The 13,027-nt window shown below is 44.1% G+C and overlaps 1 protein-coding gene and 1 non-coding gene across 3 annotated transcripts in view; both read right to left on the reverse strand.

Annotated features, from left to right (window-relative positions):
* Positions 1 to 9,112, reverse strand: part of DCT (dopachrome tautomerase) — a 90,923-nt gene extending 81,811 nt beyond the window's left edge. The window contains exon 1 of one of the 2 annotated variants that reach the window (XM_049853218.1): positions 9,032 to 9,112. The gene's annotated coding sequence lies outside the window, so the exon portion shown is untranslated. Of the gene's footprint in view, positions 1 to 8,283; positions 8,890 to 9,031 lie in introns of those variants that run through there. The other variant, XM_049853219.1, reaches the window with a different exon arrangement.
* Positions 8,362 to 8,434, reverse strand: TRNAF-GAA (transfer RNA phenylalanine (anticodon GAA)). Its single transcript has one exon. It is a non-coding gene; the product is annotated as a tRNA-Phe (tRNA).
* Positions 9,113 to 13,027: the final 3,915 nt, after the last annotated feature.

Consider the following 13,027-nt stretch of genomic DNA (forward strand, 5'->3'; position numbering starts at 1 on the left):
ATATGAGCTGGAACATTGTCTATCTCATTGCCTGGTATATCTCCAGCACCTAACACAATCCCTGGGCACTAGTAGGTGCTACTCGATTTTGAAAGGAAAAGAAAAAACTAGGAACTTGAGGGATATAAAAGATGAGTAAGGCCTGGTTTTGCCCCCAGGTGTTTGCATTGGACATTTGTTCAAATCTAACCTAACTTAAAGCCACCACATGAGAAAGAAAAGATAATTTTATATCGAAAAGCATACTAAGACAAATAGCTAAGAAAATTAAGATGGAAAGGGTTGTTTTAGTCAGGGCCACTGCAAGCTGCCGCAGGAGGGAGCGTCACCAGGAGGGGGTAGGAGTTAAAATCCAGCCACACTCGGCTTTCCAAGCTATGTGTTTGTGGGGACATCAGCTAACGGCGGGCCCTTTCCCTAATGTGCATGAAGGGCTGGTATGGGCTAGTGACTGCCTCAATTCACATCCCAAAGATGTGGGCCGTTGGGGATTTTGGTGGCACCTAAAGAGATGAAATAGCCTAAAAGCCCACCAGGAAAAGCCCAAGACCTGTGGCAGGTCCATTAATCTGCTGTGTAGCAACTCACACTTCCTGTGGGAGCAAGAGAAAAAAAAGAAGAATATCTAAATACGTATTGAGTTCTGAGATGGCAATTAAGGACATCTAACAGAATCTGTAAGTGGCTCCTATCTGACTTTAAGAGGTCTTTTGGAGGCCAACAAGGGTCAAACAGAGCCTCAAAACACAAATCTTGCTATTTAGCATTCCCAATAATTTCAGTGTTAACCCCTCAGTAGCTTTCAGATATTGTACCTTACCATAAAATTAAAATTAGAATCAATACAATGAATACCTGGTATGTGAAACAATTCAAGGCTCTGTTTCAGCATGAAGTTTCATTTAAGCTGTAGGAATAAAAGGAAAAGACAAGCCTTTGTTCTCTTCATTGCACAATCCTGCAAATGGACTCTTAGCCAAAATAGCTCCTCTAATCTTTAAGTTTTAATTAGCTGCCCACAATTCATGAAATATCAGGAATTAAAATGCTGATACCTCATTCTCCTGAGAAATGGCACACAATTAACCTCTTTTTTCTGGTCAAAGACAGAAATTGAGAAAGGGTAATGACAAAATTAATCTATTCTTGTGGCAAGACCTGCTATAGGGCTGGGAAACAGCATCGACCCTTCATCAAAGGGGAAAGCAATCTCGAGTGTGTCGAGAAGCCATGAATTAGTAGTGTGTAGCCTTTTGTATTCATGACAAGTTATATCACAAAACCACATTGAACCCCAAATATTGTATGAAACTGTTAAATGATTCCCCAGGATTAATCAACTTAACCTGGCTTTCTTTTTCTTCTGAAAACGGGTACATATAGATATAGATATATAGATATGTATGGAGCCCTGGTGGTGTAGTGGTTAAGAGCTGCAGCTGCTAACTAAAAGACTGGCGGTTTGAATCCACCAGCTGCTCCTTGAAAACCCTATGGGGCAGTTCTACTCTGTCCCGTAGGGTCACTATGAGTCGGAATTGACTCGACGGCAATGGGGTTATATATACATATATATAAACTATGTTAGAAGCTCTCGCTTTCTAGCATGGTACATGGAGTAAGAAAAAGCTGAGAAACTCACAGCTTCCTGGCATGATCTCGGTATCAAAATATATGCCTGGAAGTAAACTCAGGTAGAATTGCTGGCCTTGAGTTTATGACTTTCTAGAATAATTGTTTTGTTCTGTTTTTTTAAAAAAGGTAGATTCTGCTTTTATTCTAATAGTAAATTACATGGTAAATATTTAAAGGAGACTAGCCATATCCTTTAAAGAGTTGAAAGTTCATAAAGACAGAATAGAGTCTGGTACCTGGAAGGTAAAGGCATTTCAACATATGCCATTAACGACATGAGGGAGTCCAGGTAACAGGATGAAGGCTGTGGAGCTCATCTGCCTAACTTCTCCCAATTTGGCAACTCACTAGCTGTGTGATCTAGGGTAAGCCACGTAACCTCTCTGAGCTTCTGTTGCTGATCTCGAAAGTGGGGACAAAACCTTGAGTTGAGAGAATGAAACGGAATATCTGCAATGTGTTTAGCAGAATACCTTGCACTTTGTGAGTGCTTGATAAGGTTAGCTACTCTTTGTTAATGCAGCAACTCAAAATATATTGAATGAGTACAAAGACACAGATACTCTGTCATGTTAAGAACCCTTTGCTAGTTCTAATTGCTGAGATTCCTTTTTGGTACAGTAATTGTAAATTCTGTGCTAAATAATAAAAGAACAATAATACAGTATCACTCTTCATCCCTGTAGATCTGCTTTCTAACCTACATGGTGGTGGTCCTTTGTATTTTATAGATGATCCCAGAGAAGTTAGAAGTCTTAAGCAAATGCTACATAGCCATGGAGTTAGTGGCAGAGCTGGGACTCAAACTTAGACCTCCTGAGTCAAATCTGTAATTTTCCTGATACAGCTAAACTGCAATGAGTATCAGCCTGCCCACACAGGTTTTGTGTGAAGATGACAGCATTAGGATATACATTTGTGTTTGGGAGGGAGCTAAGAGTTCTTTTCCAAGACCTCCATTTGCCCCCAAAAGTGACAACATAGGCAGTGGATGGGGACCTTGACTATCCAACTTCAAAGTGAATGTATCACATCTACTGGGACTGGCCCACTCCTTTTTGGGGAGCAAGACGATTGTTCCTTTGTTAAACGTTCCATCTTCGTATTCTCCTGCATAACTCTCTATTTGAGATCCCTATGTGGCACAGATTTTGTGCAACTGCTAACTTAAAGGTTGGTGGTTCCAACCCACTGAGCAGCACTACTGAAGAAAATTTCTGGCAATCTGCTTGTGTTAGGATTATAGCCAAGAAAACCCTATAGAGCAGTTCTATTCTGTAACACATGAGGCCACCACAAATCAGAATCGAGATTTGATTTTTTTTTTTTTTTAACAACAAAAACAACTCCTTATTTAAGGTTTTACAACTGTGGTCGTTCCTTCACACTACCATTCTGACCAGAGTCACTGTGGCCTAATGGGGGAGGAATCAGTTCCTTCTCCTGTATTTAAAGCCCTAGTTGAAGTCTGTCTTAGTTACCTAGTGCTGCTGTAACACAAATACCACAAGTGCATTAAATTTCTGCTAAAGAATAGAAGTTTATTTTCTCTCAGTTCTGGTGGCCATAAGTCCAAATCAGGGTCTTGTCTTGCCAATTCTTTCCTTGGTGGTAGCCTAGAGCATTTCTTGGTTCCTTGGTCATCCTCACATGACATCTGCCTCCCGCCGTGTGTACCTTCACCTGTGTCTAATCTGCTGTTTTTATAACTCAGAAGTGATTAGGTTTAGAACCCACCCTACTCAAGTACAATCTAATTAACATAACAAGAAAACCCTATTTCCAAACAGGATTGCATCTACAGATATAGGATATGTGATCCCAACACAAATTTGGAGGAGACACAATTTAGTCTATAACACACAGGGTGCAAAGTGCTTTCTTTATTTTTGTCTGACTATATAGTACATGAAAGGAGCCCTGGTGATGCAGTGGTTAAAGCACTCAGCTGCTAACCAAAAGATCAGCGGCTTGAACCCACCAGCCACTCCACAGGAGAAAGATGTGGTTGTCTGCTTCCATAAAGATTTATAGCCTTGAAAACCCTATGGGGCAAGTCTACTCTGTCCTATAGGGTCACTGTGAGTCAGAATTGACTTCGATGGCAGAGGCGTTTTGGTATGGTACATAATCATGGTGTGCACAAGGCTCAGAATAGAGGCAGCACAGATGCCAGTTCTGCTCCTAGATACACTTAGTATTAAGAGATAATAGGGTCTATTCCAACGAAGCCACCACCCATTTTGCTCTCTCTGCCAGCACTGGCCACTCCTCGTATTATCCCACCCCCTTCCTTCCTGAAATATTAGTAACAATAACCCCAAAGAAGCCACAACTCAAACGAGTTTTCCCAAGTGCCAAAACTTAGCTAGCAGTCCTCTTAAACACAGAACCAATCTATTCAACAGCAATTCTCTAGTTTATCCAGTCTTGGACAGACGCTTTCCTATCAGGAAACCAGGCCAAATATCTTATCACCCTTGCTGAACAGCTTCTCTTTGTAGCTACCAGAAGTCTCTCTGCCTTCCTAAGCCCACTCTTCCTGTAGGATCTCCTGAAAAACAATAATTTGAAGACAGGAATCAAGTTACCTTCAGCTTTCTTTTCTTTTGGCAAATCTACTTCATATCTATTTGCTGTTTTTAAAAGGAATCTCCTCTTCCCTAATCACGTTTTTATTTTTTGTTAAACCATCCCTTTCAGGTTGAGTTAATTGAAACTGAACAAAATGTTCTAAAATGGATTATAATGATGCAATATGTATAAAAGGAAGAACTAATACTTTATTTTTATGCATCATGTTCCATTTCAATACATCTCAGAATTACACTGCCTTTCTACAACAGCCTTCTTACATAGCATGTATTTTTAAATTTATATTCAACTATGCCTCTACCTTGAAGAGTTATTGACAAGTTTCATGGAATCATGTGCTAAAAGTGCTTATCAGAACGCCTGGCACGTAGAGAGCACTCCACAAAGGGCAACTATGGTTATTCTTGATACTTTGGACTAGTGAGTCAGTGAAGTATGTGGCCAGGGTGAGGTTGCTCAAATCGATTGTAGAGCATATTGAAGTAGTGAATAGTAAAATGGTTGTGTACCCTGCTTTAAGACATTTGGAACTTATAGTACTAATAGGTGACTTGGGTATCTGATATGGAGAAGGGCTTTTCCCTTACCCTGGTAGCACAGTGGTTAAGTGCTCAGCTGCTAACCAAAAGGTTGGCGGTTCAAACCCACTAGCCACTCAGAGGGTGAAAGATGTGGCAGTCTGGTCCTGTAAAGATTACAGCCCTGGAAACCCTGTGGGGCAGTTGTACTCTGTCCTGTAGGGCTGCTGTGAGTTGGCATCAGCTCAAGGCTAACAGGTTTAATTCCCCAGGTTACCTGCCTGTCTCTCCCCAGTGTTAGATACCAACGGCTAGGGAGTACAGTCTTTTTAGATTATCACTAAGGTAAGTAAGTTACACTTAAATATGGTAATCCATTTTGATACCACATAATAAGGATGACTGTGCAGGATCCATATATTCCTGGAATCTGAGCCAAATCCAGACAGGAGTTGTTTTTCTGACCAAGGACTCAACATCAAATAAATCTGAGATGTGCCAAATAATAGAACATGACAGAAACACCTATAAAGCACTACACATTTAGAAAAGCGGTAAGATACAAGAGTAATAAAACGGGAATTAATGTGTGTACACTCGGATTGCACAAAGCACCCCAATGAATTATACTCATCCAGTTTTATTATATGGAGCCCTGCTGGTAGGTGGTTAAGAGCTTGGTTGCTAACCAAAATGTCAGCTGTTTGAATCCACCAGCCACTCCTTGGAAATTCTCTGGGGCAGTTCTACTCTGTCCTATAGGATTGCTATGAGACGGAATCTACGGGGTTTTTTTTGTTTTTTATTTGGTTAGTTTTATTGTATAGAACACCTTCACTATGTCATAATTCCAGCCTAAAGTGAATATAGTATCCAGAATAATTAAGAAGTAAACCTTTATTTAGCAGTGTTTGTGTATCACCTTGGAAATGAGAAGTCTGTTTCAACAGGTAAGCCAGATGTCCCAAGTTTCTTTCTAAAAAGCTTTCCAAGGAAACTTGAGAAGATACCTTCCTCCTCCCATGCGGGATAAATTGCGTGAAGCAGGAGGAGGCATTCCCAACCTGCCTGCTGACAGTAGAGCCAGACCAGGCATTAACTCTAATAAATGTTTAACGATGGTGGTGGTCCTTCCATTGAAAGCCTTTCTAAAGTAAGGGCTGGCTCCACTTTTCCACTCTTCACCCCCTTCTCAGTTTATAAAGAGTAATCAGTGGAAGCTGCTGGGTGTCGGCAGGGTTCCTAGGAGACCACTGATGTTCAGCCTTTCTCAGTCTTCACTCCTGGGAAGGGACAATGTTTGACACCCATCTGAGAATTTCAGGCTTCAGGGACAGGCAGGGAAAATGATCAGATTACGTTTTAGCCTTTACCTCTTAGGGCCGCCTGCCGACTTTCTGATCATTCCTCCCAGCCACAAGCCCCCACCCTCAGAAGCTCCTTTACCTCTGGCGGAGCCTACCTAAACTATCCCCTATCATCCTCCCTTTCTCAGCCTGCCAACCAGGCTTGTACCGCAAGTCCTTCCACCCTCAGTACCACCAGCCCAAAACCTCTCTACCAAAAAAAAAGACCGTTGCTGTTATTCGAACTCATAGTGACCCTGTAGGGCCGAGTAAAACTGCCCCATAGGGTTTTAAACGTTGTAAATCTTTATGGAGGCTGACTGCCACATCTTTCTCCCGCGGAGTGGCTGGTGGACTGGAACCACCAACATTTTCGTTAGCAGCTGACTGCCTTAACCACTGTACCACCAGGGCTCCTTAATCTCTTCACAACAGTAGCAAAACCAAGGTTTTATTGTGTGCCTAAGGGTCCTATGTGGCACAGTGGTTAAGTGCTACGGCTGCTAACCAAAGGGTTGGCAGTTCAAACCCGCCAGGTGCTCCTTGGAAACTATGGGGCAGTTACTGGGTTAAGGGTCCTATAGGGTCGCTATGAGTCGGAATCGACTTAATGGCTATGGGTTTAAGGACCCCTGGGGCACTAAGCTGCTAACCGAAAGGTCAAAGGTCTGGACCCATCAGCCGTTCTGCGGGAGAAAGATATGGCAATCTGCTTGGATAACGATTACGGCCTAGGAAACCTTACGGTCATTCTACTCTGTCCTATAGGGTCTCTCTGAGGGCAACGGTCATCTTCAGGGAAGCAGACTGCAAAGCTTTTTCCCCTGTTCGCTGTCCACCTTTTGGCTTGCTTAGGAGTAAGGGGTTTTCCCATTGAGCCATCAGGGCTCCTTTAGCCTTGGGGTCAGGTTCCCCCCAAATCACTATGAAACTCATTGTCCCCAACACCACTAACCTAAAGCTAAAATGCTCAGAAAAAAAAAAAAAAAAAGCCAGTGTCAGGAAGGGCTCTTTTAAAAAATGAAAAGAATTGGTCTAACCCAGTGCATGTCAGGCTCGAGCTGCATCAGAACCACCGAAGAGCTTGTATACAACATTTTGTGCTGGGCCCCGCATCCGGAGTTTCTGGCTTAATAGGTTTGGCAAAGGAGTCGGAAGCCCTGGTGGTGTAGGGGCTAAAAGCTCATGGCTGCTAACCAACAGGTTGGCAGTTCAAAACCACCATGCGCTCCTTAGAAACCGGGTGGGGCAGTTCTACCCTATCCTTTAGGGCCGCTATGAGTCCGAATCGCCCGAGCGGCAAGGGGCTTTTTTTTTTTTTTTGGACGGGGGTAGATGCCTAGAATCATTTCTAACAGGTTCCTCAGTGATGCTGACCCTGCTGGTCTAGGGGTCACACTTTGAGCACCACGGGTCCAGAAAGTGCTTTAGGTGCAGGACGAGTCATTTTACGGAGCTGAAACCTGCCACACCTTTACGCATTGGCCCAGTGAGCCTGGCTGGGCCACCCGAGTCACCCCAGGGCTGTCAGGCCTGCACCCCTGACCATCCGCTCACCATCCGCTCACCCCCAATGCCAAGGCGGGCAGTGGGATTAAGCAGCAAGGTTTGCTTTTTCTTCAGCTTGGGAAAGGATGCTTTGGAGAATGAAATTTGGGGTGAAGTTGCTTTTTCCAGAGGAACATCGTTTCTCCCACCGGCCCCCAAGGCGGTGCCCTGCCGGGCCACCCTCTCACCACCCCGGGGGCGCGCCCAGGCCGTCTCCATTGGTGCAGGAGGGCTGCTCCAGGCTCCGGGCTCCGGGCTGCGGGCTGCGGGCTCCGGGCTCCGGGCTCCGGGCTCCGGGCTCCGGGCTCCGGGCTCCGGGCTCCGGGCTGCGGGCTGCGGGCTCCGGGCTCCGGGCTGCGGGCTCCGGGCTGCGCGCTCCCGGCTCCGGGCTCCTGGCCCCCGGTCCCCGGCCCCCGGCCCCCGGCTCCGGGCTCCGGGCTGCGGGCTGCGGGCTGCGGGCTGCGGGCTCCGGGCTCCGGGCTCCGGGCTCCGGGCTCCCGGCTCCGCACCACGCACGCGCAGCAGCGGATCCGACCCCACCTCGGAGCGTCACGGAAGTGCGGCCTGTCAGCGGCAGCCTCAAGTATGGCTGAAAATAATTATTTCAAATTGTCGCTCGCTCTTCTAGTACCGCTTCTTACCTGGGCTGGAATTATTGAGGCTACTCTGGAGAAAGGATCTTAAGAAATTTCTCCTTTGAGGGAGAGGTTAAAAGGGTGTGCCGAAACCCGGGATCGAACCAGGGACCTTTAGATCTTCAGTCTAACGCTCTCCCAACTGAGCTATTTCGGCGCGTTTCTGTTGGCTGCTAGAGCAACTTATCACTGAGTCTTTCCTACCGGCTTCTTCGTCTTGTTCTAGTCATCGTTTTGCGCATTTGTTGTCTTAAATGATTCTGTCAGAATTCTTGCGCCTTTTTTTTCAGCATGACTAGGTACACTTTATACGTTATTTACTTTCTTAAATATAATCCGAACTTCTGACGTTATAAAAATAATGACCATGAAAGACACAGTATGCCGGTTTCTGTTCTGCCGGCGCTTCGCCCGGGCGCGGGGTCAACGCCGCGATGGCGGCCACGCATCCGGGCTCCGTCCCCTCGGCCTTGTCCCTGCCAGACCCTGATCAGGGTGGTCCTCGGCCATCCCCCTGCACCAGTCAAGTTAGACCCTTCCTGTCCGCGCACGAGTCACCGTGTCCGCGGGTGTCGCTTTCCCTAGCCCACGCGACCCCAAAAAGTCTCAGAGCCCAGCGGGCAAGCAGCGTTTGTCCCATAAGAACCGATGAAGGCGTGGGTGACAGAAGGAACGTCGCCACAGTCAGGGCGGCCTGGGTGAGTCTGCAGCCTGCCTGTCATCCTGGGGCCTCAAAATCCCCATCCTGACTTACCATCCGTTTGCGTGGAGCCTGACACGTTACAGGTGCTTCATAAAGGCTTGTTAACTAATTAATGACGGTTCTCAATGTGGATACTGCTTTCTACACGTGTCAACAAATGTTTCCTTAGCAACCACTACCTGCCAGGCACAGACATTTTGCAATTCCCAAATAGCCTTTTTTTTTTTTTTTTTTAATATTTGTCTCTCCGATTAAGTGTAATTCCCTGAAGGCAGGGATGTTATTTTACCGCCCTTTTAAACTCCTCCTTGGAGCTTTGCATCACAGCCAATTTTGATGAATGGTGGATTCAATTGTGAAAGAAAAATACATATAGAAAGTTGGAACTGTGTTTGCAATCTCTGCTCCACCATTTTAAGGTGGAGAGTTGTTTCCTGAGTCTTTTTCGTTGTGCCAAACCCAGATAGTAGATGTACTTCAGATTTAAAAGAAGGCAATGGCTGAGGAAAGACCAAAGAGAGCTTGAGGCTGGGCAGAACTTGATGTGAGGAGAAATTTAGGGCAAGGAAATACATAAAGAAAGAGATGGGAAAAGAGTACTTTTTACAGGCTTTCTTGTGTGTTATAAATGGAATCTAGCTACCTTCCGTATTCTTCTCAATACATCGCAGGAAAGACTTGAATTATATTCAATTATCTTTGGGCTCCCGGTCTGTAACTGCCTGCCTGGGTTGAATCATGAGACAGCTCAGCTTCTTAAATTTTGCAAAAGTTATGTCTTTAGGCTGAAATCTAATCTAGGAAGTCTCTCCCAAAATATATAAGATCAGAAAGGCCACAGGAGGTTGGGATTTAATGAGGTAACACACGTGGAGTCTGGGACATAGTGTTAGTTCCCCTTCCTTGGTTTTCTTCTAGCTACACCTGCAAACCAGCAGCTTCATGTGTTACAAAGTAGGTGACTCTAAAGAACAGAGATTTCCTGTCTCACAGTTTTGGAGGCTAGAATTCCAACTTCCGGTGTCGGCCATGTTGATTCCTTCTTAGGGTTGACTGAGTGAGAGATTGTTCCATGCCTCTCTCCTAGCTCCTGGTGGTTCCCAGAGATCCTTGGCATTGCTTGGCTTGCAATTACCTCTGTGGTCATATAGCGATCCTTCTGTCTACATCTCTGTCTCCATGTCTGTTCTCCTCTTTTATAAGACTCTACTAAGATAGGACTAGGACCCACCCTACTTCGGTATGGCCTCATCTTAATTGTTAACATCTTCAAAGTCCCTATTTCCAAACAAGGTCCATTCACAAGTACCATGGGTTAGGACTTCAACATATCTTCTGAAGGAGGACACAATTCAATTCTTAACACCGGGTGGCAGGAAAGTGCCACGTAAGTTTTGGTGAGAGTTGGGGTGGGGGACAGGGGAAGGGAAGAAGATGCACAGGGTCTGAGTGGAATTGGAGGAAGAGGGATAAGGGAGAAAAGAGAAGGAAGAGCACAACCAATAAACATCCTATTTCATAATTTCATGTGATAAGATCCCTTGGCAAATTATGAGTTAATAGAAACTACATTGCAACAGTGATCACTTCAGTAAAAGTTGATTTCGGAATGCAAGTGTTGGGTATGTCACTCTGTTGGTTTCACTATTAGTGAAAGGATGTTGACTATCAGCCTAATATTTGTTGTTTTACAAAGAAGACTGAAAGTGTCCCGGAGTACATGGCCTGGTGCCATGCAGTGAATTCGCCGAGGCGCTACAGACTACCTTACATATTTCTGAGGGAAACGCAATGGTACTCTGCATCTGTGGGTCGCTGCGCAAACTACCAGGTAGTTCATAATTTCAGCCACAGATCGCTCTCCGTTTCTTTCAGTGATGTCACCTCTTTGCAAAGTTCCTTTTTCAGCAGTTGCTGGGATAAGAACCAAATACCCGTTATCTGTGTAAATCAATGTGGAACAGGAAAAGAGGGTGGCAACGCCTGCTTCCGCACTTCGAGAAGTTGTCCATTGCCCAACAGGTGCACACATCCCATTGGTAATAATTGTGATTATTTAAGAATGAAAGAAAAAAATTAACTCTTACAATTTATGTGTGCTGTTTTTTCAAGAGCTACAAAGTTAATGAACTTATTGTTTGAACCTGAGTACTTAATAAATAAATAATAATACACAAAATAAAATAATAAATACTTGTTTAGACCTGAATACTTAATAAGAGGAACTGTAAGGTTTTTTTTGCTGTTCGAGTTTTGTTTTGTTTTAGTTACTTCATTTTTATTGGTGAGAACATACGCAGCAGAACATACACCAATTCAGCGATTCCTCTATGTACAAGTCAGTGACATGGATCACATTTTCCAAGTTGTGCAGCCATTCTCACCCCCCTTTTTTGAATTGTTCCTCCCCATTAACATAAACTTACTGTCCCCTCTGGGGGAATGTTGTCAATTTGATCCCATCTAGATAGATCTGTTTTGGTGTTTTGGCATTTTGGGTTTTTCTTTTTTGGCCTGGGAACAGCAGAAAAAAATTACTGAGATATCAAGAGCATTGGGAACATAGAGAGTCTGGAAACCTCTAGCTTAGAGCCTTCATGTTGATAGTAGGAATGAAAATTATTACCAAGTTTGGAGGAAAAACTTGCTTTGCTCAGCAAGATTGCCGAGGCAAAAATGAAGTGAAAAGTCTGTACTCACACATCAGAAAATTGTCACTCAAAATGAGGATAAGAATGGTGAAGAAAACTTCATATTGAAAAGAAGCTTTGCACAGGCTGCATTCCTCCCTTCCAAATTAACCCAAGGATTTTGGCCAACTTCAGTCGAATTACCTGTGATAACTACAAAAACAAATCACGAGACCTAACTAGCAGATCTAAGAATACTGAAACAAAAGAGAGTATATTGTATATAGTTACAGCATCTAATAAATTTTTGAACTTCCGTCAGTTCGTAATTTGTCTTTAACTTTGTTCCTGGGATCTCATAGCACAATAAAAATAGTACTTATTTTATTTGACTTTGAATGTAATCCATATTTCTCAGAAGTCCTCAAAAAAAAAAGATGGGATATGTTAAAAGGACATAGAGGCAAGCTTGAAGAGACTCCCGATGGCTAAATATCTGCGGCAATGTGAACATCAAAATAAATAAGGAGAGTAATGGATTTCTTGCCCTTTGAATAAAATAAAAATCTTTGGGTGCAATCATTAGAGAGAAGCGAAGGCTCTTGCTTGTAGAAGAATGAACTGTGCTGGCTGGTAGACGTGGAGGGAGTGGTGGCTTTGGAAATCACCATTTTCCAACCATCATAGGAAAGATGGGTTAAGACTTGTCAGTAGATGCTAAGTCTAGGGGGAAAGTGACATGAGGGACAGAGTAATTTAACCAAGTGGCAACATTAAACAAACTCCAAATAAAGGTCATTTTATGAAATAGCTGGCCTGTATTCTTCAAAAAGGAGCCCTGGTGGTGCAGTGGTCCAAGTGTGCGGCTGCTAACCAAAAGGTCCAAACCCACCAGCTGCTTTGCAGGAGAAAGATGTGGCAGTCTGCTTCTATAAAGATTTATAGCCTTGGAAACCCTATGGGACAGTTCTACTCTGTCCTATACGGCCCTGGTTAGTAGGAATCCAATGGCAGTGGGTTTAGTTTGGAGCCCTGGTGGCACAGTGGTTAAGAGTTCATCTGCTAACCAAAAATGTTGGCGGTTCGAATCCCTCAGCTGCTCCTTGGGGCAGTTCTACTCTGTCCTATAGGGTTGTTATGAGTCATAATTAACTCGATGGCAATGGGTTTGGTTTGGTATATTTCAAAACTGTTAAGGTCATGAAGGAAAGAAAGGCTGAGAAACTATGCCTGATTAAAAGAGACTAAAGAGACATGGCAACAGAATGCAATAGGTAATCCTGGAATGGTTAATATTCTGGAGGGGGAGAGTGCTTTAAAGGACATTATTGAGACAATTGATGAAACTGGAATATGGACTGTAGATTAGATGAAAGTACTGTATCCATGTTCAATTTCCTGGATTTGATAACCACAA

This window comes from Elephas maximus, chromosome 14, assembly GCF_024166365.1.
Source record: "Elephas maximus indicus isolate mEleMax1 chromosome 14, mEleMax1 primary haplotype, whole genome shotgun sequence".
In the NCBI taxonomy this organism is placed as follows: domain Eukaryota; kingdom Metazoa; phylum Chordata; class Mammalia; order Proboscidea; family Elephantidae; genus Elephas; species Elephas maximus.